This window comes from Micrasema longulum, unplaced genomic scaffold, assembly GCF_059751315.1.
Source record: "Micrasema longulum isolate JH-2025_06_02 unplaced genomic scaffold, ASM5975131v1 h1tg001028l, whole genome shotgun sequence".
Taxonomy (NCBI): Eukaryota; Metazoa; Arthropoda; class Insecta; order Trichoptera; family Brachycentridae; genus Micrasema; species Micrasema longulum.
The window spans coordinates 496,873-524,347 of record NW_028278216.1 but is presented as its reverse complement, the minus strand read 5'-3'; the positions used below and the strand labels follow the sequence as shown (position 1 = coordinate 524,347).

Genomic DNA, 27,475 nt, shown 5'->3' with positions numbered 1-27,475 from the left:
TGCGAGGTTTGATTTTTTTATCAATTCGTTCTATCAACGTCGTGGAATGTTAATTTCAACCTTCAATGTAGTTTTTGCTAAGTGACCAATAAAAAATAAAGTAATAACAATAATGTTTTAACTACCTGTTTGGTAAATAATTAAAGTATGTGTAAAGCAGTCGTTTGAAAAGGAGATAACCTGAAACAACGGAAGAACTGAAAACAAAAAATCCTTTGTTTTTTAGAACGATGGTTCTTAAACTTTGTTCAAGCGGTATTTAATTTGTCTGCGGTTGAAACCAATAAAATAATTACGCCGTAGGAATGATTATAATTAAAATAAATACATACATACAATAAAGCGTGGCATTCCCTTGTGATAAAATAATAAAATAATATAAACGTGAACTTTTTTATTACGTACAAAAATAACACATGAATAAAATTTGGAATTAAAATAAACCGGTTTCATCGCCTTCTCTACGTCCTAGACACCAGTATCTTTATTATAAAATTAAATATATTTACATATCGTCTGCTTACCTTTAAAACCTTGTAAGTCAATTTCACAAAAATGTTCAGGAGACAATCAAAACACTCGAAAAATTTTAATACTAGTAAAAAAAAAACATTTTTACTAACAAGTAATTAATTTTAGAAGTGATTAAATGAGTGACATAAATAAAAAATATTTTTTTATCTAAGGTTTTATGAGTAAGCCGACAATATTAAAAAATAATAAGGAGGTAAAATTCAAAATTAAATAAAAGTTTAGTTATTATAGTTGTCTACAAGCATTTGGACATATACAAAATATTGTTGATAAAATAATACTAAATTTTACTAACAATATTTATCGTTTGTCCAAATTTTTGTAGACAAGGACTGGATTCAACTCCCTGGGAAGCTGTTTATATTAACATATTACAACATAGATGAAGAACATTTAAGAGAAGGTAATATAGAAGTCCAGGCATCTACAGGGCTTATGACCTGTCAATGGCTGGTTTAAGTGGCCACTTTACACACTGTGTAACATTCACCATTCTGCCCATATTTAAACATCTTTATTCATTCAATTCTTTCATCTGTTAATGTTTGTAAAGTTAAAGAGCTGAAACCTTTATTTATACAGGTGAGATTCATCTAACTCTTAAATGTTCTTCAACTCTGTTGTAATATGTTAATAAAAACAGCTCCCCAGGGAGTTGAATCCAGTCCTTGTCTACAAAAATTTGGACAATTTCAAAATATTGTTGATAAATTACCTGGTCCATTAAGAAATCTAGAAATTGAAAAAATAATATTTTCAGGCGTTGCCTAGTATGTAGGTGAAATAATTCAATTAGTTGAATCTCACCTGCATAAATAAAGGTTTCAGCTCTTTAACTTCACAAACATCAACAGATGAAAGAATTGAAGGAATATAGATGTTCAAATATAGGCAGAATGGTGAATGTTACACGGTGTGTAAAGTGGCCACTTAAACCAGCCATTGACAGGTCATAAGCCCTGTAGATGACTGGATTTCTATATTACCTTCTCTTAAATGTTCTTCATCTCTGTTGTAATATGTTAAAATAAATTTAATTATTTTATTATATTTTATAAGAGGGCATTTGGATATAATATAATCCAGTTATAATCTTAAAAAGCTTGCCCTTGTACAAAGTGTTGAGGGGTAAATACAATCGTATCTATAATGTTATTTAATTAAGTTTTCATGCATATTATATTGTTATAACCCTTCTTTTCTAAAGTTTTTGACATTGCCATCCTGGTAAACCTAATGATTGTCATTTTGGACCAAAATAAAAAAATGACATGATTTTAATGACTTTTCATGGAGTATTGGTTTATTCAACATTACAGTTAAGAGCAGCCACCGAGTCATAAATACTCGTCTAAAATGCTTTGTGTAAAAAAGAACTTCTATTTCACATGCAAAATAGTATTTTTCACTATCCTGGATACAGATAATACGGTATAATATTTGTTTTTAGTTTGGTAATTACCTGGTTTTATCGACCACGAGTATTAATAAGTTTTCGTGGGTCCCGAACCCTAGATTACGAATCACTCCCCAAGAAAGTTCGTTTAGCCGCGTGTTGCAAAATAATTAGAGCTTTTTACCTGCGCTCCGCTTTTGTGGCAAGCTTCTGACACTTGAAAAATTGCCCTTTTTATATTTAAGAGAGAAGAGACTGCAGTCTTATGTTTCAAAGAAAACAATTTATTTTTATATTATAAATGCTAAGGGCGAGCCGCTGGCATTTCATAAAATGTCAGCTAATCTTTTGATCCACTTAAAGTCAATTATATAAAATGAGTAAAAGGATTGAAAAAAAATGAAAACGAATTTTTTCGGAACAGTATTTTTAGTTTGTTCAAAGTATCTTCAGGCGTTGTCTGGTAGGTGAAATGATCAGTCACATGACTCCCATCCACATCAATATAAATTTCAGATCTATTGCTTCACAAAACTAGCAAATAAATTGTTGGATTGCGCAAATATGAGTCAAACATAGACAAAATTGCAAATGTTACACAGTATATAAAGTGGTCGCTTGAGTCAGCCAATAACAAGTCATAAGACCTGTTAATGTCTAGACTTCATTCTTTTATTGAAAAATAAATATTCAAATTCTTATGATTTATCTAAATATTTCAATTTTGTAGCCATCTTCAATTAGTTGTAAATAACTCATTATTAGAAAAAGGGAATCAAGTTGCGGTTACAGCGAGGTGGGTGTAACTGCTACCTTCAGCGACTAATATCATATCAACACTGGAAAAGAAAAAGTTACCAAGAGACATGTCGCAACTTTACAGAAGAGCCAGTTAAAGTTTTTTTTAATTAATAAAAAATTCAAACGCACGCATTATTTTACCATAATTCCTACATAATCAATAAAATATTTAATACGAGATTTTTTATTGAATAAAAAAAAAATATCCTTAATGCTCTTATTTATATTTGATTGGTAGCTTTTTCCTTTACGGGGTCGATATGTGTGCACACCACCTTGATCCACAAAACACGAAAATGTTCTTTTTTTTCGCAAAATATTTGTACCTCGCTTTTATTATATGCAAGGTTCGATCGTAATATTTTATTTGGGTGTTAATATTTAGCGCTAAATTGATAAAATTCACAACACTATATCAACTTAACAGCGTGGGTGTAATTAATTATTCGGGTGAGCTTAAGTAGTGTTCGTGTGTTATTTCGTAGTGTTTATATAAGGGAGTGTTTCGTGCAAATTCTGAATTATTACGAAGCGGAAGAAAAACTGTTTAATCCAATTATTAGGTATTGATCGAATGATGCTATGAGTGTTTTTTACTCGACGGCTACTCTCAGGTTGGCTTTTTTTTCTTAAATAAGATATTGAGTACAGGGAAAAGTCAGCCTCGTAGAATAGTGGTTAGCGCGTTTATCTACCATGCTTGGTTTGAAAGTTAGTTAGCTACTTAATTAGTTTTGTCGTTTAGAAATAAGAATTTTTCCAATGAAAAATATATATTTTTTTCAAGACATAAAGTAGCTTCAATCAATTGCCGTTCCCTCCAACTATCACAACGAAAAAAAAAGACGAATCATTAGTCTATAACGACGTTGTATCGTTATTCTGTTCACAAATCCAAAATCCTTCTTTCACGACAGGCGCCGTGGCGCAGTTGGTATGACGGCCAACTGTGAAACTGGCGTCGCGGGTTCGATTCCCGTCAGTTGCAAGAAAACATTCTAGAAAGATTTTTTCTCAATTGGTCTGGGTATTGTGGTGTATTTTTCATTTCCTCCTTCCATATCTCCTCTACCCTACCTGCTGACAAGTCTTTAAGTAGAGGCTTAGCGGGTTATTACTTTGAAAAAAAAAACTAAAAGCAAACCATACTAACCAAAAATTAAGAAACTTAATGAGAGAAATTCAATTAATTTATTTGAAATCGATTCTATTTGTCATCCCACCGTACCCCCTACGTATTTTCAAATAATGTTGCTTATTGTAGATATTTCACATATTTTATTCTGATACTTTGTATTTTTAGAATGAAAAATAAGCATCTTATTTTACTACTCAAGTCTTCGGTTATCCCTATGCAAAAAAATATGTCAACCGGTAGTTCCGTTAAGACGTGAAGAAAACACAAACAAACACACATTTGTATTTAAAGTATTAGTAAGGATTTATTCAACAATGAAATATTTCCATACGTACTTTATCGATTTTCTTCCAAATCTGTAGTCATAGTGTCGGGCCAAAATGATCGAGCGGTAACATAGTTAAATTATTGATATCAAAATCGTGACTGCACATTTATGATAAGTATTACACATATGCTAGTTCAGGAATATTTTCAATCAATATTTCACGTCCACCATGTCAAGAATCAAACTCACGGATCTTAAGAAAAGTAGGCGAACACGTCAACCACCACGCAACAAAACGGACGTATCTTCATTCGATTTCCGTATTCAGGATTGTTACTGAAAAGCCATTTAGTCGAAAACACTCGTCCATGTTTCTAGTTCAATTTCAAGCACGAAAATATATTCATTATTTACATGGACAGTCTTTGGAGCTTTCATAATTATAAATTATGAAATGTTATTTTCTAATGAACAGTGGATCTAAAAATAATAATTATTGATAAAATCATTATTAATGTTTTAATATTAGGGCTGCAATTGTCGTACTCTTGTTTGGAGATCCACATCTGTTAGAAGGTGAACAGGAATAAAGCCTCCAATCCAGACAAAGTACTTCTTCTCGGTCGGGGCGATGATCTTGATCTTCATGGTCGAGGGAGCGAGGGGTGATCTTTTTCTGCATGCGGTCAGCGATGCCGGGATACATGGTGGTACTTCCGGACAGCACGGTGTTGGCGTACAGGTCCTTACGGATGTCCACGTCGCATTTCATGATGGAGTTGTAAGTGGTCTGGTGGATGCCGCATATTTTGTTAATTCAATTAAATTCGATTTATTTAAGTTTAATTAATTAAATACACACCTTAAATAATTCACCAGCACAACATAAGTTTGCTAAAAAAAAAACTTCCAAAAGCCAACTGTCAAAAAATAAATAAATTATATCTGCGTTATGCCAACTACCAATAAAAATAGAAAAACAATTACGTACTTAGGGAAACTAGTGTTTAAAAAAAACTGGTCTCTATTTCATTTTTGTAGAAATTTGAGTTAATAAATCTAAAATTTGGTTTATATTTAAATGACCACCCGGGCTGAAAAGGTTTAATAAGAAGATTAAGGAATTTCAATAGTAAAAAATATTCAATTTGTCACATTAATGCATATTTTTTAGATGTAAACTCAAAGCCTGTAGGATACAACTGATAGTTATGCAAATATACTTGTTTGTTATGGGTTTGGTTAAGGAATGGGGGTTGACAAATAGGGGCAGTTGGCGTCATCCTTCGCCCTTTGTCGCTTACACAATATGTTATTGATGGCTTGAGGTTTTCATGGAATGTACAAACTTTGTTCGGCTGTTCCGGATTATGGAGATCTCTAGCGAGCGTTTTTGTGACTAAAATGTACGTCCTAAAATTTGGCAAACATTTTTTTTTATTCAACAACATTCCTAGGTACCGTTTGCCCGACTTGTGGTCAAATAGTTATCGCGTTTGCTTACCATCTAATAATAAACAAGTATAATGCTTGACATGTAAAACAATTAACATAAAATTAAAATAAAATAATCGTAAAGTAGAATTAGTAACGTAAATCAACATTACAATAATTTGAATTCGTTCAATTCTTTCAACTTCGTTAGAATTTCATAATAATTACAAGCTATCTAAATAAATTTTAATATTGACTTTAAAAAATATATAGGAGTTATAATTTTACATACAAATAATAAAGGCTTTCAAGTCAATAATTCGGAATTATTCCACATTAGGAAGGCTTTGAAAAATAATTTCTATTTTATCAATAATTAACAACTTTTCAATATAGCCTATTAAACGATGTTAAATTGAAATGGTTACCCTATTGTAAATTCCAACTCCTCATATTTTTATCAACTGTTGTTCCTCCAAGATTAAACATTGTTTTATTATAATCAGTGCACGTTGGTGACAGCTTATAATAGCGTGTCCAGTTGGCATGTTGATTCTATATTTTTATGCAACTAAAATTAACGTCTTGACGAAGAAACAAATACGTATCGAAACTGGTGAAACTGAGAAAAATAAAAGTGGTTACAAACATATATTTACTAATATTTATTTCTCGTTTAATTGTTTACACAGTGTGTCCACTGGCAGATTTGACACTTCAAATCGCGCTCACTAGAATTAGACCAATGTGACAAAGCGTCATTTTTTTGGTGACGAAGCGCATTGCAAGAGTGCAACAAAACGGGACGCATTTGGGTAAAGTTATTTTTAAAACATGAGTCCGCATTAATTCTTAAGATGAAAAGAAACCAATTACATTAAATGGTAGGAAAACAAATTTCTACTTGGGTGCGGGGCGAGAAATAGCGGGGGCGAAACCCTAGGGCTTCTATGATAAAGTGGACTCTACTCTAATTTAATACATAGATTAATGAATATCCTCGATATGCGGTATGCAATGTCAATAAGTCAAAACACTAGTCAATGAAATGGACCAGGAATGGAATCCACTAACCTGGTTCATTTTTCAATTTCAATTTATTTATTTTATAAACGTTTATGTACATGAAAAAATATTTCAATGCATACATAACACGAAAAAATGAATACTAAAATTTAAATATTCAAATATGGTAAAATCAAAAATACCCAGCAATTATAGTGAGAGAATGCTTTCCTCTCTGAACTTTTTTTCACTAATATGGAAGATGTCAATATCCGAAGAAATACGGTTGAGTAAAAACATTGCTCTTCCTACTGGCATTACCATCGGTTGGTTCTGCAAGCAGTAAGATAAAACAGCTAAAGCTGTCTTTGTCTAAGGTAGGCATTAGGAACATAAAGAAAAATACTCTCCATTACACCCATGTTTATCGTAATACCGCGGATCAATCGGAAACAATACATAAGCAAGTATGCATTTCTTCTTTCCTCCAAACTATTGCAGCCAAGCATACCCAGTACGAAGTCAGATGGGTACAACCACGGATAATATCTGTACTCCCTTAAGTAAAGATACCTCAGAAATTTCTTCTAAACCATCTCCAGCATAAGAGATTTCTTCTATTCGTAGGGCACCCAGATCAGAGATCTACACTCAAGTTTGCTTCGCACCAATGAGTTATGAAGAAGCCTTAGAACACGAGTATTCAATAACACCTTAGCTGTTCGGAGAACAAATCCCGACACTTTGCGCGCATTGTCACATACAGTACCTATGTGGTTTTGATTTTGATAGAATTGCGGTCCGACTGGTCAATTGTGAGCGGCTTCATCACTACGACAAGCCTCCGATCTGGAGCTGATCACTGGTGGTTGGTGGAAACAAATAGTGATGCAGCACACGTTTAACGAAATAATATATATGACTCGAGGTCTTGCTGTAGCAGGTTATCAAAGGATACTGGAGGTGGGAAGTGAACAGTAGTTGTGGGTAAAAAGGATATTGATATGCGACAATAATCAACAAATGCACACCCACATAATTCGCCACCAACATATATAACATTATGATTGATTTTATTTTTTATTTTTTAGGTGTCAAATCTGCCAGTGAACAACCTGTATTAGGTATTTTCGGTTTTTGTATTAGAATACATATTTTACGTGAGTTTTCACAAATCTGCTAGTCATTGCACGCTTCATTCGGTTTTCTGAGATAGCGGAATGTATTTTCGTTCACATTTCAGCACGCCTAAGTGACTGATGGTGCGTGGGGGAGATATGCAAGTGAACCACAACAGGGCTGGGAGAACTTTCCCCTTGATAGGCAAGACATCCACTTTGTCACGAGTATTGTGGCAACCCTGTTATTAGTACGTGACTTCGGCTCGTAAAGTTAGGTTAGGGGTTGGATATACTCCGATTTTCTTGTAGGAAGTGTGTAAATGTGTAATATTATGCAGAATGCACGAGAAATTTGTAAACATTTTGTAAAGAAGAAATACTGGCGCGTAAAAGATGAAAACTGGCTGTAACGTATTTATTGTGTCAGTTGAAGCAATTTTATTCATGGAATTTTTATGTAACCTCAATAAAACAAATTCAATAGCTTTATTGTATTAATTTAAAAAAATATATTTTCTTTAAATTGATCAAAATGTATTAACTAAAGGTTTATAAATATTTGTATATTTATAAACCACTTACTGACTTTTTTATGTCTACTGGTTTCAAGACATACCCATCTGTTCGTCAGGGAACCAATAAAACTAACACAACAAAACCTACTTCACCATAGTTGTTGCACTAAAATATAAAACCAGCATACTCCGATTTTCTTGTAGGAAGTGTGTAAATGTGTGATACTATGCAGAATGCACGAGAAATTTGTAAACATTTTATAAAGAAGAAATACTGGCGCGTAAAATTTAAAAACTGGCTGTAACGTGTTTATTGTGTCAGTTGAAGCAATTTTATTAATAGAACTTTTATGTAATCTCAATAAAACTAATTCAATAGCTTTATCTTATTAATTAAAAAAAAAAAACTTTTCTTTAAATTGATCAAAATATATTAATTAAAGGTTTATAAATATTTGTATATTTATAAACACTTACTGACTTTTTAATGTCTACTGGTTTCAAGACATACCCATCTCTTCGTCAGGACACCAATTAAACTAACACGGTAAAACCTACTTCAACATAGTTGTTATACTAAAATATAAAACCAGCAAGCTGATTTGAAACCACATGTTTTTAGTAGACGACCCTTACAATAATAGTTTTAAAAAAGGTTTTATGTTATGGTAGAAATAGTTAAAAAAAGAGGAAGAGAAAGAATGGAGGGGCGTGAGTTTAATAGGCATAGGGTGACCATTACAATTGAACATAGTATAATGGGTTATTAAAAAATATTTTAAAACATTTAGTAAAATTTTTGATCACATATTAAGTGATAAGTTTACTTCTGTTGGCAAAAATAATGAGCAGTGCAAAACGTAATATAAAGTAGAGCAAATAGCAACAAAAACAAAAGCAATCATCATCTGTGTAATTAATGATTGGCCGTTGTGCAATAGTTCGTCACCCCTAATTGGCGTATTATTACATTACTTAAATGATCACAGCATCTCATAAAATTGAACGTAAGTGATTCTGTGATCCTGTATTTTACGACACTTTAAATCTGACTAATCTGAATGATAATTTGTTAACTCGATACAGTCCATATTCGTTTTACATTTGTCTACAAATTTTATGTCAATATTTTATTGCGCTTATTAAAAAAAACAGGAGAGGGATTTACGTTATGAAAAAAAACGTTTAATCAAAATACTTTTTAGAATTTCTAGAATCAAACGTTTTTTTTTTAAATCTTTGATATACTTATAATAAAACTTTCAATATTATTTTCAACGGAAATTATTTTAAGTATAAAAAACTGTTATGTTTACGTAAGATGAAAACAGTTTTCCCGTTTTATATTGTATTTAATTTCACAGTACAGTTAATTATTTATTACTTATTTAGATTCAATTTTAAGATTAAATAAAAAAATATACCTAGTTATTTCATAATCGAAACTTTAGTTAAAACATATTGGTATAATATACTACGTAGATATGTATGTACCTAAACTGTATTTTAGAAAAAAACTAATTCTTTTTAATTTAATTTAAGTGAATACAAATTGAATTATTTACCAACTTTTCTATGGCTACTGGTTTTGAGACGTACCTGTCTATTCCTCAGGACACTAAATACAAAAACATGCTAATCCCACTTTATACCTTCACCATAGAAGTAGCACAATAATTCAAGTATAAATACAAAATAAATTTATAAGACAAATGTTTTTAGTAACAAACACTAACGTGCACTTTGGTATTTTTATACACTTTTTATAACAAGCAAAATCGGTAAGAGTTAAAATACAAATAATAAAATGTTTGACCAGAATGTTAGTTCCAAAAATATTATGGAGATTTTTTTTATTATTTAAAAATATAGAAAGTAACGTACCGCGTATCATTTTTTTCATAATATAAGCCAAAATAGATTTTGACAAATGAATCAATTGAAAGAATTGTTATTATATTATATTTTTATAAATATTTTGATATAATTGAAATATAGTTTAAATCAAATGAAATAATTACAGTAATTTTCCATTGATACAAAGGAATATCGAAATCTCAGTGTGAATACTTAAAGTAATTCACAATGATGTCAATAGAAAACTATGACGCTATGGATCTATTTTTGTTGCTTAAAAATTTTGTACTAAATACGGAATTTAGGTACAAAACTATTTACGAAACTATACTCGGTGCTCCAGGGCCAGATTGCAAAACATAAGCGGACGATTTATTCTAACAATATTTGGTAAATCATATTTATTCAAATTAAAATGCATAAAAAAAGTTTAAATTAAATAAAAAGTTTTGGAGTATGTCCAGAAGTTTTATTTATTTATTTTATTTTATTTATTAAAAGAAAACAACAGAAAAAAAAATATTTACAAATAAACCAAAATTATAGGCCAATTATAGTTTTCTAAACATTACTAAATACAATGTCAAAAAAGAAGAAAAAAAGCGTTCATTGAAATAGCCACTCCGCATACCATCCACGCGTAAAAGAATATTTAAAATATTACAATAATAATGAAATGATTAAAAAATAAAAGAAAAAGTTTTTCGTTTACTCGAACTTAAAAATCCTTTCACCGGCGGATCCATACGGAGTAATACAAAGCTATCAGTCCTCCCTTCTTTCTTCTTTCAAACAAAAGAAAATAATTACAATATTAAAGGGTACAAAAAAATAAAATATTAGGTAGGTACAGTTAGATTATATTATACTCGTAGTAATTCTTTTTAATTAGGGTTCTAGAATATCTTTAAATTTGTTTAAAGTAAGCAAAAAACGTGTTATAATTATTTACAATTTTAGGCAAAGATGCATGCTTATTATTATTCGTGCTTGAAACATCAACATGAAATATAATTGTTACAGCCGAGTTGTACGTTGAGGGATACGAATTTTAATTTTCTCAAGCGGTTGAGGGCAATCTAAGTTGTTATTGCATATTTTTTTACGGAAAACGGTATCATTGATGATTCTTCTAGATTATGAGGTATCGATTTTGTGATGAACTGCTGCTTCTTCATAGTTATTGAAATGTAAATATTGACGATAGTTTAGTTAATTCATTTTTTTTTAAATTCTTTCAATTCTTGAAATATATTTGGAATATTGGGGAGACCAGGCAGTGGAACATTATTCAAGGATACGTATATTGAATCGAACTCTCTAGGAAGTTTGTAAATGTTATATACTCGTGTATATAAATAAAAAATTTACAACATATAAAAAAACAAATTTTAGAAAAGTGCTCTATCATCGTTCCTTCCAAAAAAGTAAGCCGATTATTTTTGTGACATAAAAAAACTGTAACCAATGCAATTTGCTTACCTTTTGGATATTATATTTAACATCTACCAATCTTGTTTACAGCACCGCCATTGTTTGTAATGTATGTTCTAGATAAAATAAGTGAAAGTTCATAATAAGCACTTAATAAAACAGATAATTCATATTTTTTTGTAAGACTACACTTTTTTACTAGTTCAATATGCTCATTCCATGTTAGCCGCGAGTGTTTTGAAAGTCTTAGGTATTGGTGACGCCTTCTTCCTCTAGGCAATCATTTTAATTTATTTTTCAGGCAATATTTATACCATGATATTTTAAATTCTTTTTTTCTAAGAGAAAGAAGTGTTTTTTTTCGTATTAAGGCGAATATTATTAGGTCGGAGCCACTCGGTCAGACAAATAACACAACTTTCCAGTAACTTAGGTTTGTATCGAGAATGTGGTAAAATAGTGGTGTCATCAGCTTCCACAACTATATCCTGCTTTTCATATGACTACTTAGCTATTGTATCTGTAAATCAACACTATTTGAATATGAAAATGAATATTTTATTTATAGCTTATTAAATATCACGAGAAATATCTTATTATGTTTTGGGATTTGGCCCTGGTACACCACATATTTATACAACAGTTTGCGGAAGTGTATTGATGTCGGTATCTTTTTCTGCAGACTTTGACGTGATTTATGGTTCATCAGCGGTATTTCTCCTAAGGGAGCAAGACTAGATGCTATCACCAGGTTTAAAAATAAACGCGTCGTTTAAAAAAACCGTAATGGGATTATCTCGTCATTGTCGCATTGACCTTTGAATCATCCGAGAGATGTAAGTATTATAGAAATATTTCAAGACATAAGCGAAGGCTTTTACGGAGTAAGAAGGACGGTCTTCGAAATACAATATAAATTGTCTTATCTGCTCCACGCAATAGTGATAAGTCCACAGCCGCGCCTTCCCTGATGGATGGGATAGGTGGGTAAGAGGTAGTCGAGGAAAATGGTGGGGGTGGCAGGGGCGTGCAATTTTTATTATTATTTATATTTTATTTATTTGGAAGTTCAACAAGAATACATAAAAAACATACATTTTTTAAGTAAGCATTACTAACGTTCTTTATATATATTCTCAATTATAGAATTCCACCATCTTTCATAAATTATATAAAATAAGTGGATAAAATGAATTTAAGTAATAATAAAGATTAAGTTTAGTGAAAGATAAAAATAAAGATTGAATTTAAGAAATAAAATCGAGTTAAACATAAGAAAGTACTTTTTTTTTAAGAAAAGAAAAGATAAAATAAATACATATAAGAAGTTATAAAATAGACTAAAATTAATTTGCATATACAAAAATAAGGATTAGGCATTTGATTTAAGACACAAAGTAATATTTTTTTATAATCATTTGCTCTATCATGATAAATGTAAGTGTTAACTTTTTTTCTATTTTGTTATAGTCTTAAGATACTTGCTTTGATTTTGTTGATTTTGTTATAGTCTTAAGATACTTGCAAGAGGGTTAAAATGTGGGTTAATTTTTTTTTTGAAACTAAAACAAAATAAAATTTAAAACCTTCAAACAATGGTTATTTCTTACAAAAAAAGATTTTTAATACTCGACTTCAATTAAAACCGTTACACATATTTTATAACTTTAGCAATGACCATAAATGTTATGCTACAATATTTGAGTTTGTCCAAATGTTTGTAAACAAAATACTGGATATCACCCCCTCGGGAGTCATTAAGATTTAAAAGCTACAACTGGGATAGAGAATACCTTAAAGAAGAGAATATGAAAGTCTAGACATTTACAGGGCTTCTGAATTGTCATTGGCTGGTTTAAGTGGCCACTTTACACATCGTGTAACATACACCATTTTGTCTATGTTTGAATTTACATATTTCTTAAATTCTTCCATTTGGTTCTTTACTTCACTAAAATTAATAAATGGTACAGTTTAAGAAATATAAATGTTCAAACATAAGCAAAATAGTGAGTGTTACACAGTGTTTAAAGTGGCCACTTAAACCAGCCAATGACAGGTCAAAAGCCATGTAAATACCTAGACTTCCATATTGTTTTTTCCGTCCCTGTTGTAAAGTTAATTAATGTTATATTTTTGCAAATAAGGGTTGTATAATTAAAGACGAGTGAAACTTAAATTTGTATATTGGAAATAACGAGTTACCTGTTTTATCGCTTTCGTAAAATCTCTAAGATATTCAACAACGTTTAGAATCTGTACGAATGTTTGCAAACAGCTTCAATTTTCTCCCTTGGGAGTTATTTAGATCTGTTGCAACAGAGAGGGAAACATTTTCGGTTTCCCCTTTTGTTGCAGCAAATTGACATCTTTAAGATTTCTTTAATACCCATGAAATGAAAATCATTGTTACTAAATCAGCAACAATTAAAAATTCAAACTGGAGGACCATTTAAAGAAGTGTAATCTACTGAGTAAACAAACGCGCGGGGAGCGTCGATTTCAGGTCAGAGACATACACTTATTGGAAACCGATGCACGCAGTGCAGATCCCGACCTAGACGGCAGGGGCGAATTCTTCTTATAATCGATTATATGCAGCTTACCATATTTTTTTGACATCGAAAGTAATGTTTTATTTTACATTTATAAAAGGAAAAACACATCATCACAAAAATACTTAGCATTAAATTAATTGAGTTGCTCCTCTATCGGCCAAAATTATTACAACTGGAGTACATGAGATTACTCTACTGAAAAAAAAAACATTAATTTAAGTACGTCTTAAACCCAAAATTTTAGAATCGTTTTCGAAAAATTACACTTGCGATTGCAGTAAAATCTTGCAGCTTTCTTAAAGTAATTTAGTATTTCAACACTTTTTCATAAGAGCTATTATTCTTTTTAAAAAAATTGTTGGACTACAACGGTCCAATGGAGGTGGCTTATGCGCACTCGTTATGTGTGAGAAAGACATAACGAATATATTTTGTATGACTTAACACGGAATTTACAATAACATTTGATCAAACTTAATAAGTTTCAGTGGTTTGAAAAAGAATTTGTTGTAAAATAAATAATCAAACGAATCGATATTTTAATCCACAATATAAGCGTATCAGTATAACTCCTTTAGTAGGTTTTAAAAGACAAAGATTTGCCAAACAAAAACAATATATAAATACATAAAATGTTTTTATGCAGACAATGACACTTAAATTAAAGGTTATTCTTCGGTATCAATTTAAACTTTAAATAAAATGTTTAAGTTATGATAAAAAGTTATAGTTATATTATTTCAAGACAAGTAATAATAGTCAGAGTTAAAAAAAGATGCACCGGTACGCTTATGACCAGTTTTATAAATGACTTTTTCTAGAGGTAGAGCATGAAATAGTCACGCGGATGAGTCGTTGCTTTTTATTAACTAGGGCGGGTATTCGAGTCCTAACGGGTCCCAGTTTTTTTGGCAATTGTGTTTTTTTTTTTTAATTATTTTTTTCTGGGAGAGTCGAAGTGAAATGTTCGTTGTTGTTCTGCTCTGCATTCTTTTACTGTCCCTGGATTGATACCGAAAGCGTAAGAAAAACCACCTACCTTTATGTAACTATGTTTTTCATTACGTTACAACAAATTAGTCAATTATGTTATTTCTTTATTTGTTTTCTCCTTTATTCCCTCGATTGAACCCAAACAGAAAAGGTGTGAAAAATACGTCTACTTGAAATTCCCTTTTAAGGCCTGTAATAAAATAAAATAATACATGTAATGTAAAAGCAAACACAACACCTTGTGGAGCAGAATTTTTTTAGGAATACCGTATAAACTTTACCATTTTGTTTTACTTTTGTTGCTCATTTTAAAATTTGAGTAATAACGGACCCAACTTATGTTGACACCTAATGAATACATAATAATTACTTAAAGTTTATCTTAAAAAAACATTTTTTTTCTCTTTTTTTTTGTACTGACATTTAACTTTTAAATTTTCCTTTCAAGGCTTGTCATTTTTTTCTTCTTTGTAACCGTTATTTTGTTTAAGTTACCTTTTTTTTAAATAAAAAAACGTACAAATATTAACGTTTTTATGATTTACCTAAATATTCTATTTTTAAGGATTGTTTTCAACGAGTTGTAAATAGCTCACTATTTGAAAATGGGAATCAAAATGGGGTAAAGTGGAATTTAAACTTCGGACCTTTAACCTTTGATAAATAAAAAATAAAATTATTGAGAGAGAATTAGACTTTAAACTTTTGATCAAGAGTCCACAGCACTACCACAAGTGTTCAGTTCACAACAAATTAAAACCCTTCTCAAATAAAAAAAAAAACGATTGTTCAAAGTAATACGAAGCGATAAGTATCCGTCGAAGTGTGTACGCCCCTGGGGAGAAAACGGTGTATTGGAGAGGGGAATGAGAAATGGGGAAGGGGTAGATAGGGTAGGTCACCGTCACTAGGGCGAACTGGCGGTCGTTTATCAATTTGAAAATGGAATATAAAGGTAAAGGTAGTGATGTATCGAAGCAGGTTGGTTACATGGAGGAATCACAAAGTCACGTTCGGGACGGATCACCCGCTAAGTGCTCAATCCTAAATACGGTTGTACATGGTTTGTGAAAAATGTCGGCTCGTGTAATTTGGGTGAAAATTTTGATTGACATCTGATTTCAGGAAACACTAAAAAAGTTTCGAATACTTTGGTATTTGTAAAATATTTTTATGACTGCGGACTTTAATCACTTATTTTTACTAACATCGATGTATTGTGTATAATGTAGGTGTTAAAATATGCGAAAATAAAATAACATGCAACTAACTACATAATCAAATTAAATAATAGTTGTAATAATAATAATTCGTTACGCCACATTAACTCTATGTGTATTGTAACGACTTTATTTTATCCTGCCTCACTTAAGTAGCACGTGATCAAGCACGAGTCTAAATGATATTTTTGCCACGTTAAGATTCAAGCATGGCAATACTTCGTCAGACTGTGCATTTCTAGAAAAAGCAAAAGATCGCCTGTGACAAGCGGAGAAACATGTAACGTGACAAAATCAAAGATGGTGTTCTTTTATATCGAGGAAACATGGCCTTACGGCATGTAAAAATGTATTTTTATCCATAATTATAGGTTTTCTAAACAACCTATTTTATTTTTTTAGATATTTAAAATATATGTTATATTACCATCTTTATAATGGATTATCATTACATCTGTCTAAATCTTGACAATTTACGTTAATTTCTATATACAAAATCTAATTTATTAAACCCGATGCGGAATTGACAACAATAAAATCGGTCGAAATATTATTTAGAAGAATGACGCGTACAGCTATAGCTCACGCTAAGATGTTGGGCGGATTTACTTTAAAAAACTGGAACTTTTCACATAATACTCCGGCTATTTGAAGGAGAAAAAAAAGATTTTAAAGAATTTAACGTGGATGATTGGTGTCAAAAATTGAATATTTGGTACGTATTTTAATTTTCAATTTAATTTTCTAAATCATTTGCAATTTGGTCTTTAAGATTTAATATTTAGCCTAGGTATACAAAAAAACAAAACTGTATAATTTTTGCTTGTAAAAATAAAATTGTAATTTCGAGAAAAGTCTTTGTTATTTTGCAATAACCTAGTCTACATGTTTTAATAAGCAATACACAGTGATTCTTGAAGCTCCAAGACTATTTAAATTTTGAATCCCATTTTTTTTATCTTGATTCTTCACACATCTTGTGGAGAGGTCGGACATAATTATTGTCCTCATTTTGGAAAGATTCTCATCTTTACGGGTTGAGCGACACTGGTGAATAGCGTATATTTTGTAAGGAATTTGATATGCATTTATTTGTTCCGCTTACTTTTTGCATTGTCTCACATGCACAATGCACAGAGCGTAGCTGTCAACCAATAAAGGCGCAATTATTACTTTTTTTAAAATTTAAATTTAAATCTTTGGTAGATCTTTGAAATATGTTGATATTTTAAGTGTTGACTTCTGGACATCTGGTCATTTTTCACCCTCCTCACAAAAGGATTTTACAGTATATACCCATATTCATAACACAATTACTAAGATGAGGCGTTCAAATTTATTTTCTACCTACGGGGCCCTGGTTAAGATGTTGCGTTTGCCTACCATGGGTACCGATATTGTCCCGGGGCCAGAATAACAACTGAACTGATCGTGTGTACATGTGCTTCTTATATTCTCACCGCGATCGTAAATTACATATTTTGTGATTAATAACTATAAGATCCACTGTGTTGTATAATCATCAAGTGCTCTTCCTTCTTCACCACAAGATCGGATCTGATCTTGACTGCCGCGACATAAGTTTTAGACAATAAATGTGCCAGAACCCGGAATAAAGTAGGTAATTGCAGTCATTGTATTTAGGGTTCTGTGGCAAAGTAAATAAAGGATAACGAATTCGGCAAACCAGCGGGTTTTTATACACAAAAATTTTTCACAGTTCCTGGACTGGCACCTAAAACGAATGACTCACACTTAACTTCATATTACAAAAAAATGATCAAGTTACGCTGCGATAGGTGTATCAATTCAGTGCCCTGTGCACCACTAGGGGAGGAAAGAGAATGATGATGATATGTATATAAAGTGTGTAAAAAATTTAAAGGCCGGCTGGATTGTTGAAATGCAAAAAAATAACGCCATTTTTAATAAAATGATATTATTTTGTTTTGATTTGAGAAATTTAAGAAGTTAAATAAAATTTTATTTCTCACCTTTTTTTTACCTTTTGCGAAGTTTAAAGCATAAACCAAACCACAGAAAATTCAACGACATTATTAATATATTGTATAAAACGTGTTTAAAATGGAAACTGTAAAACTGTGTTATTAATATTTAAATAATCTTCCTTCATCACACACGACACATGGTTGAAACTTGACGACCCGAAAAAAACGAGCCTTTAAGGTATGACGAGGTGAAAATTTTTACAATATTTCTTATTTTATTTCACCTCAAAACCATCTGAGATATCGCTTTATACATAGTCTCACGAAAACGTATTTTGGTTTGAAATTTTATATATCTCGGAGAGAAAAAATGCTGTGACTAAAAACGACTTGTTCAAGATAGGTTCAGAAATACAAGAACACGTTTTTGGTTCTTTTCAATTAAAATATGTCTGCGCGGTTAATTTCATTCTCATAAAAACATAAAAAAATTCAGGTGTTATAAAGTATAATTAAAATGTTTTGTTTAGGCATTGATAAGTTTAATTTGAAAATTGTGGTTTTTGAATTCTGTTATAATTATATATTTTTTGTAAAAGTAAATAAACCTTTTACTTACATCCCTTTTTTGAAAATACGTTGTAATCCACATAAAATGCGTTTAAATGTTTAATAAACTTGAGTTAATGTGTTGTTAGTAGGCACACTATAATATTTTATTTTAAATTATTCAGTCACACAGGCATTAGCAAAGGTTTATATTTGAATAGACTGTGTTACTTATAATCATGTCACCTGTCAAAATTTTAAATACTGTTAAGGACAATGTTTAAAATCTTAAAGAAAAATAGTCATTTAACAAAACACCCTGTTTTGTTTTTGTTTTTTATTACTAATTTAAACATAAATATTTGTACCTACATAAAAAATTGACAAACCAAGAAATGAGGGGCCTCACTCAAAAACTTGGCGTAAAGTTACGCCTAAGTATAGTGTTATAATTCGGAAAGGAAAACTATCCTTATATACCACTTTAATAAGGATGGTATTTTCCCATAAGTTTTTTAAACTTTTTACCGGTGTTGCAATAAACGCGTTAACGCGCCTTTGAAGAATTATTATGTCAAGTAATTATTAAAATTATCGACACGACATCGCAGCGGTTTAAAAGAGAGTTTCTAAAAACTGGTTAAAATTTTGCGCCCTACTGGGAACTACCATAGTAATACCTAGGTATAATACGGTACGAAAAAGGTCAAAGAATGTTGAAAAAGCGTATCTCAAAATTGTACATTTTTGAGATGCCTTTTTAAGATTTTTTTTAGAAAATTTTTGCCTTAAAAACGATTAAAAAGTAATCTTACTGTATTCATCTGGGTTTTATTTTAATTATTTTATTACAGTATGATGCTCATTTATTTCATAAATATAACTGATTTTTTATGAAAATATTAAAACATCAATTTTGTCAAAAAACGAGTTACGCCTTTTAAAAAAATGTTTAACAACAATTATAGCGTAGTTATTTTTAACCTCGTTCGCTAAGGTTACCAACAAACCCATAGTATAATATATCTTCTAATTTATCTAACAAATCTTCTCCATCGAAAGAAATGCATTATTAAAATATTAAAATTGTTACACTACAGGATTTCCTAGATAAATATATTATTAGAATGTTACAACAATGATTCGAACTTGACATTCAAGGCAAGATGAAGGAAGAAGGAACACCTTTCGTGTGTAATAAGGTAAACCGCGAATTGAACAAATATTATTCCCGAGACAACAAACGCCGATAAATTATATTTAGAATACACTTTACTTCAGTACCCACAACACAAAACTTAACTTGGGAATTAAATGATACCGTAAATAGCATTAGCATTTTGCAATCATCATTAATTAGCAATACCAAAATAAATCACTATTAATGATTTTGATATATTAAGACGAATAAATTTAAGTAGGTGCTTTGTCTGACGTTTTTCGCATTGGCAACATTAACCGTTTCTCCATGGTTTAGAGTATTAAGAATTTTTCGTAAGGTATGATCTTTTTGGTCTGTGGCTTGGTAACGAGACAGGCGGTCGACGCGTAGTTTAGTGGACGAAACTAGTTGAAAATAGGAGCAACCTTTGGATGCTGCCCAGAATCTTTTAGATCCACGGAGCCCGATTGACGGTGAGTTTGTTTGAATCAATATCTCAACTATTGAAAATTATCATTGTGACAAAACGCTCATTAGATTTGTGATCATAAGAGGTTCCTTTAACCCTCCATTATATTGTTTTTTATAAGTTCTGACACAACGTTGACAGGAGGCAATCTATAATGCTATGCAAACAAAATTGATTTCATTAATATGATCCTGGTCGAATCTGATGACTATTTCATAATTTTTGTGCTCGGCAGACATTTAAGTAAAATGAGCTCAAATATGTTTCTGCTGGCGCTTTTTTTAATCGTGGTTTACACCAAATCATCCACTTTCAGAAAACATTTGATGATTAAAAAAATGACGCCACATCAAATACACAGTCCATTTCTTTCATCTCAAGTTTGTGCACTGCGAAAGAGAGTTCATTACATTCAAGCAAGATGCAAAATTATGATTTGGGACATTTTTAAAGACAACATTATTTAAATTATTTAACATTTTGTATCGTGGTTTAAATTCAAAATCCATAATATTCCTGCAAACAAGCATAACAGATTTAAAATTAAACGTCTGCATAAAATCGGTTTCTTATGTAAAATTAAAAAAAAGTAAATTTTCACTTCAATGTGTATTATTATAAAAATTTACTTGAAGAATATTTTTTAATTAAGACTGCAACGTGATTCCGTTAAATAATTAATATGTTAAAAACATTCATTTTCCAACATTTCGTTTTATTTATTATTATTTTGAATTCTCTACTCATTATTTCATTTCATATTTGAATCAGATATTTTATGAAATCTGTTAATAATGTATTTACTTCGTGTCTGAAAATTTATTTAGATAAGATACAATTTCATATTTAATTTTTAAATTTACGTATTGTAAATTATTGTCTTCTAAGAAGGTTTGAATATTTAGACAATTTAATGTATGATGATAAATGCCTTGACTATTAAATTAATGTGAATCGAAAAATGCTTCTTTTATTTCAAATTTTGTGTCGTGCGCAATTTCACATGTGGTGAGGGAAGATTATGTTTTGTCGAATATTTTTTTTTTTTTGCTTTACCTGACTTCTCTGGTCAGTGAATGAAGAAGATCCGGTAGACGCTTTGCTTTTGAATTTACTCATTAAAATATTCTAAATATTAATAAAATTCCTTAGTTCAGGATTATTTTGCTTTATTTTACCAACGAGCGCTTTTTCCTAAGTAGGCATTTTCGGAACTGATGAATCGTTAACAACATTTCAACTGTTTTAATCTCCATATGTTCTCTCTTCTCCTTTGAAATAATACAGATTGCTTAATAATGCTAAATCCATACGTCCCATAAAAAAAAATATTTACATATTGTCTGACCCTTAATAAAACTAAACTGATGTTCTTATCTCCCTTAACCTTAAAACAAAATATTGACGATTTATCAACCCTGAAATTGAATCATGATTCAAATAAAATGAAATATAATTTTACCAAGGAATTGTTTCGTTCAATTTTTGAATATTATTAAAACCGTTTTTTTATTGCACTTTTGATTATTTCAATCAATACTTTATTCCCCATATTAAAATTATGTTTTTATGCTCCTTTCTTTAAATTTTAATGATAGTATTATATTGTAAACTGGTTTATGTTTGTTATTTTATAGGCATGACTTATATTCTGTAAGTTTTATAAGTATTTAAAGTTATTTCTTGTATTAGTATTTTTTATTTTATTTTAAATTATATTGTATTGTTTGATTTTTTTTTAAAATTGTGTTTTTGCTAATTATTATGGCTTAACACGGGTACAGCAAAAAAATCCATATCATGTATAAATAAATGTAGAAATTGCTACATTTTGGAAGAATTATGATTTATTTGGTTTTTTTACGGAAAAATATTTCATATTAAAATTGTCAAATGGTTTCATTGAGTTGCATTAGTAAAAATTAAATTTTCAGTACCCTACTACAGCACGTGAGGTATGCTTGAGTTTAAGAAGCTGGTTTATGCTTCGTCATTTGGAAATTAATGGAAAAAGTCAGAAAGTGACTTCTCAGAACACATTACTCCATCTAGAGCACTCAACGACATTATGTGAATGACGTAAGGTGCATTCAATAGAAATATTAAAACGTTATGACTTGCAAGTTAAAAAAATAGAAGATTTACATACTTTTAAGCGTGTTGTCCAGATATTTATTGAAATATACATTTATGGAATAATTTTTATTTTTGGTACTGTTTAATTTTTCAATTTAAATTTTCAATTTTATTTATTCATATAAATGTACATAAAAAAATAGAATATCTTTTTTCATATATATCGAAATGATGAAAATAAAAATGTTAAATTAGGTATAGTATAAAAATAATACGTAAGTTTACATAATATCAAGATAGTAATACGTTAAAACAGTAAGATAATCTTGTAACGAAAAACTCCCTTAGAGACGTGAAAAATGAAAATATTCAAAGTAATATTGTTCAACATTGAGATAGTTCTTCCAATAGACATAACCATTGACAGGTTGTTCCTGTATATTTAAATGTGAAATAGTCTATGATGACGCTGTCTAAGGTCCGGAACATAAAAGCCAATGCTCCGCATAATTTCAAGGTTGTTTATAATACCGCGCAACGGTCGAAAGAAAAATACACATTTCTTCTGGTATTCCAACTGCTGTAACCGAGCATACATTGAAGGAACTCAGTGGGATAAATTCATGGATAATATCCGCACTCCCTCATGTAGAGAATCCGAAAAAAATCTTCTGAACCCTCTCCACCATAAAAGAGTACTTCAACTCATGCGGTCTCCAAATCATTGAGCCACTCTCAAGTCGACTTCACACCAACAAGTTATAAAAAATTTCAGTACTCGTATATTATCAAAAATCCTATCAATACGCAGGACGAAACGAATCCTAACATCTTCAACGAACTACTACAAACTGTTTCGATCTGATCATGAAATATCAGGGAACTCACAAAAGTGATGCCCAGATCTATAACCTTTGAAGTCTGCATAAGATTCTGGTCATTCATTCTATGGCGGAAAAAAAGCGTTTTGTGAGCCCTAGTGAAAGACATAACTAAGCATTTTGAAATATCGAACAATAATTTATTTCATCTTCCCCATTCAGATACGTTTATTATATTATTCGCCTGGAGAGTACGAAAATCATCCCAGGTTTTAACCTTCAAAAATACCTTCAAATCATCCGCAAATGATAAAAACGCGAATTGACTACAACTATTTAAATCTCATTGATAAAAATTAAGAAGAACAATGGTCCCAGGATGGATCCTTGGCAAGTAAATACTAAAAATTTTCGATGCAAACGAGCCAGGTGAAACGCATTGATTTTGGTTTCCGAGGTAACTTCTTATTAATTTCAACATTTCATCCAAGAAACCAATCTCACTCAGCTTGTTTAACATAACATCATGATTGACTGTGTCAAAGGCTTTGGCAATGTCGTTAAATGAATAGTCAACCTGATATCCTGCATCTAATGCAGCCGTAATATAATCTGTATTTATCATTAAATTTATTGCAACCAAGCGACCCTTCCTAAACCCATGATGTTCATCTTTTATTAATCGCTTGCTTCGAGAAACGAAGATTCTACTTATTAAAATTTCAATAAAACTATGGACCTGTAACTGAACAGGTCTATAGTTTTCTACGGATGACTTCGAGCTACTCTTGTGTTTAGAAGTAACTTTAAATATCTGATTTCTAAATTTCTGGAAAGACTCCTGTATTAAATGACAAATGAAATAAAAAAACAAACCGGCCCCTTTAAAAAATCTACGCATCCTTTAAAAAAGAACGTTGGTAAAAATTTTGGTCAAAAGAATTGGTATTATTTAATAATACGCATCCTTCCACTTTTCATTAGGTTGTATCTCAACTCAACACAGGGCTCTCGGCCTTATTCGTGTTAAAGATACGTTATTATTTTTTTGTATAATATGTATTTGAATAAATATATGATAAATGAAAGCACAAAAAGCCTTACCAATACTCTCCAAACAGATCTTTTACAGAATTTCCAGTACTAGACATAAGACATAAATAATATACATCAAGACAATTTTAAGACATTTCCATCCAAACCCTGACAGACATAATGACGGACAGCAAATTACGTCACTAGGCAAAGACAAAAAACAATATTTCTGCTCCTAAAGAAAACAACAAATTACGGACAAAGGCATTAAACTTTTCTGGCCCCTAAGCTACAACTTTTTAAGCAAGGACATATTGGTGAACAAAATGAAAAACAATATTTCCAAAGCTCGAGTCCATAAATAGATTGCTAAAAGACTAGACAGAAAACTGAGGAACATGTTTCATATATTATAATATAGTTTTAGTTGCTTGAAAGTCCTTTCTCGTTTTATTGATGTCGGTACGTTTTAGAATCTTTTTTCGTATTTTTTTAAAATTTTTACACAGCAATTGATGTGAAAATATTTACAATTATTTATAAAATAAATAATACACTGACACTCCGGAACTGTGGGCCAGTGGAGTGGCTACATCCATAAATAAAAATTAAATTATATTTAATGTACCTATTGTATAAACATTCTCTTTTGTAAACTATGTATTTGTATTTTATATTGGATTGAATAAATTAAAAAAAAAAAAAAATTTTTTTTTTTTGAAATATGAAAATTTTAGAAACCAAAAAAAATTATGATTAAATATTTGTTATTTCAAAATAATGCTTTTTCAAAAGTAGGGGTCTAAACTTAGATTCTATGCCCGTTTCGGAATACATAAACATTAAAAACATCATCATGTTCTCATCCAATAATGCATAGGGTACTGCATTTGTAAACCGAATGCAAAGCACTTCAACCATATGTCATTGCTTAGTTTTAAAAAAATTATTCATATCCTGAGTAAAAAGCCAAATACCGTTTATTAAACTGTTGTATAATGCCATTATTCTCTCATGGGCGCTAATTCTGATACCTTACCAAAACTTAAATCACCAAACTTCAGAGTTTTGACGGTAAGTGATTGAGGACAAAATTGGGTAGATGGTTGCTCGATTTCATTACAAACATTCAAATTCGAAAATGGACGCAGCATCCTCTTGGCTTGGACTCGTGCTACGGATGCCTCAGGAGAGCCTTAACTCGAATTGCCTCTTCTTTACATCCGCGGGTTCCTACCGTCCTCCTAAAAAGTCGTAGTTGACGACCTTTTGGGTTTACTCGGCGGAACAAAGGGACACGGGATTGACGTGAAAAGAAGTGAAAGTACTGGTTGGCGTGATGATATCATGGAGGCGTCTAGTAATGTCCACATGCTCCACTTAAGAGCGGATATGTAAAAAGAAAAAAAATAAATTTTAAAGGTTAAATTGGTTTACTTAAGTATTGTTAACAAACTGTTTATATTCATAACCATCGTTGCATTTCCGCACCAAATGATGCATAGGGCACTGCATTGGTATACTAATAGCAGCGTATCTTGATCATTTTTGTTATATGAAGGTAAGATGGTCAGTCTTCTGCTTCAGGTGTTAGTCTAGGTACTTTTTGAATAAATATTTCATGTCAACCATATCGCAAACTGACCCCTCTTGCATGGTAGGCAAACGCGTAAACCACTACACCACAAGGCGATGGAATTTGTATTATTATTACTATTTTAAAAAAAAAAAATTAAGAAATATTTGCGTTCTTATGATTTACTTAAATATTTAATTTTGAGAACCATTTTTAACGAGTTGTAAACAACTCACTAGTAGAAAATGGAATCAAGTTGGGGTAGAGTGGGATTCGAACCACAGACCTTTGGTCCGTGAGTCCGAGACACTAGCCACAAGACCACAACCTGATTTTATTTATTATTGGCAAAGCATCCAATAGGGATGGTTTTTAGTTGATACTCGTGTGGGGATCAGAGAGTGAGAGACGAGGATGTGTTGTTGTCTACGGCCGCAGTGCCCAATGGATCTATTTAAGGGCGCGTTACACGTCACTCGCCCTTTTCTGTCTTCACCAGTATTCAAATTCGCTTTAAAATATTCCGTGCCTAATCTCTGTATTTTCGTGTGTAATAAACCAAAAATTGTAAGTAACTTAAATTATTTTATTTATTTATTCCTTGAGGTTAAATCCATTCAATAATATGTTTTACATGACCTTACAAATAATAATATATGGTGTTTAATAAAATATAATCTAGTAGAGTATAATAAAATACCTCAACAAATAATTTACACACGAAAATACAGTGACTAAACAAATAATACTTTAAAGTGAATTTTTAATACTGGTGAAGACAGAGAAGGTCGAGTGACGTGTCCTTATATAGGTCCATTGGGCACTGCGGCCATATACAGCAACACATCCTCGTCTTTCACTCTCTGGTCCTTACACTCGTAATAATGACATGCATACCTATTAATTAAATTTAACAAGAAAAAAATATGTAACAACTACCTACCTTATTGACACTTCAAATGTATTTGATTTTGTTAAATCAAATATGAATTATTCGTAATTACAACTAATGAGAAACTCATGTGTACCAGTTTGCATAAATTTTAATTTCATGCTTTAGAAATTGTTTATATCACAGAGTAATTTTGTAAATTTGATGAAATATTTACAATTTGCATTTGTCAAATGGTTCACATTAATTTTCACGAACAATCTGTAGATCATTGCGGTCTTTTAATTGAATTATAACCATATTTATAACTTTACCTCCATTTTTTTACTGTTTTTTGTAACACGTTTGTATTGATATAGAGAGGAGAAAAGTCCGCCTCAAAATGTTGTGGATGGTGTATTCACCTACCGTGCCTGAGGTCTTGGTTTCAATTCCTGGGAACATATATACGGTGTTTATACACTGCAATATTTCACTGTCCCTGAATTGGAACCAGTAGCGTAAGACTGATCACCTTCTAATCCTGCAACACATAATCGAGATACACTGCATATACTTTTTCAATGCCATGCCATATTTTTCTTCATTTTTGATGTTATTTTCATTTGGGAATACTAACTACAAACTTTTAAATATTTTTTTTTATGTCGATTTTCATTTTTAAACCAATTC

The 27,475-nt window shown here is 30.9% G+C and overlaps 1 pseudogene; it reads right to left on the bottom strand.

Moving 5' to 3' along the window:
• Positions 1 to 4,601: 4,601 nt before the first annotated feature.
• On the bottom strand, positions 4,602 to 4,909 carry LOC148277476 (actin, alpha skeletal muscle pseudogene; annotated as a pseudogene).
• Positions 4,910 to 27,475: the final 22,566 nt, after the last annotated feature.